This window comes from Mastomys coucha, unplaced genomic scaffold (genome assembly GCF_008632895.1).
Source record: "Mastomys coucha isolate ucsf_1 unplaced genomic scaffold, UCSF_Mcou_1 pScaffold1, whole genome shotgun sequence".
Lineage (NCBI taxonomy): Eukaryota > Metazoa > Chordata > Mammalia > Rodentia > Muridae > Mastomys > Mastomys coucha.
This window is the reverse complement of record NW_022196891.1, coordinates 69,304,397-69,304,883: the sequence shown is the minus strand read 5'-3', so window position 1 is coordinate 69,304,883 and position 487 is coordinate 69,304,397. Positions and strand designations below refer to the sequence as shown.

The following is a 487-nucleotide window of genomic DNA, read 5'->3' as shown; positions in this document are numbered from 1 at the left end:
CCCCTGTTCATTCCTCAGCTCAAGAACCATCAAGCAGGACATACTGCTACTCTTAGCCCAAGTACAGACGGCCATGCTACTTGCAAAGCTGTGTGTTGTGGTCCTAAACCAGGTAGGTACGTTCTCTTAGTGTGTCACTTAAATATGTTCTTTCTGTACAGACTAGAGTGCCAGAGATCTCGAGAAGCCTCACAGGATTTCCTTTCCGGCCAAGCTTTCTTTCCCTGTTTTACTTCAGTCAGCCTCAGCAGGAAGACACAATCATGCCCAAGAGCCTCACTCTCCAATAAAGAATTGGCCAGCTCCATTTCTGACACTTTGAGGAAAGTGAAAGGAACTAAGCCACCAAAACAAGAGATCCTGAAGACTGCAGAGTCACTTGCATTCCTAATAGGGAACTTGGGAGCTGAAGGTGCAGTTGGTGAAACCAGATTACAGTCCCTGTGTTTCAGCTCAGAGAAGCATAGGGTTCAAGCTAAGGTTGAGT

General features: G+C 46.6%; 2 protein-coding genes across 3 annotated transcripts in view; one reads left to right on the top strand and one right to left on the bottom strand.

Annotated features, from left to right (window-relative positions):
• The window catches only part of LOC116069390 (SLAM family member 5-like), an 18,479-nt gene extending 18,226 nt beyond the window's left edge, over nucleotides 1-253 (top strand). The window contains exon 7 of the mRNA XM_031339971.1: nucleotides 162-253. The gene's annotated coding sequence lies outside the window, so the exon portion shown is untranslated. The remainder of the gene's footprint in view (nucleotides 1-161) is intronic.
• The window catches only part of LOC116103577 (SLAM family member 5-like), a 204,889-nt gene that overhangs the window by 122,581 nt on the left and 81,821 nt on the right, over nucleotides 1-487 (bottom strand). The gene's annotated exons all lie outside the window — the stretch shown is intronic.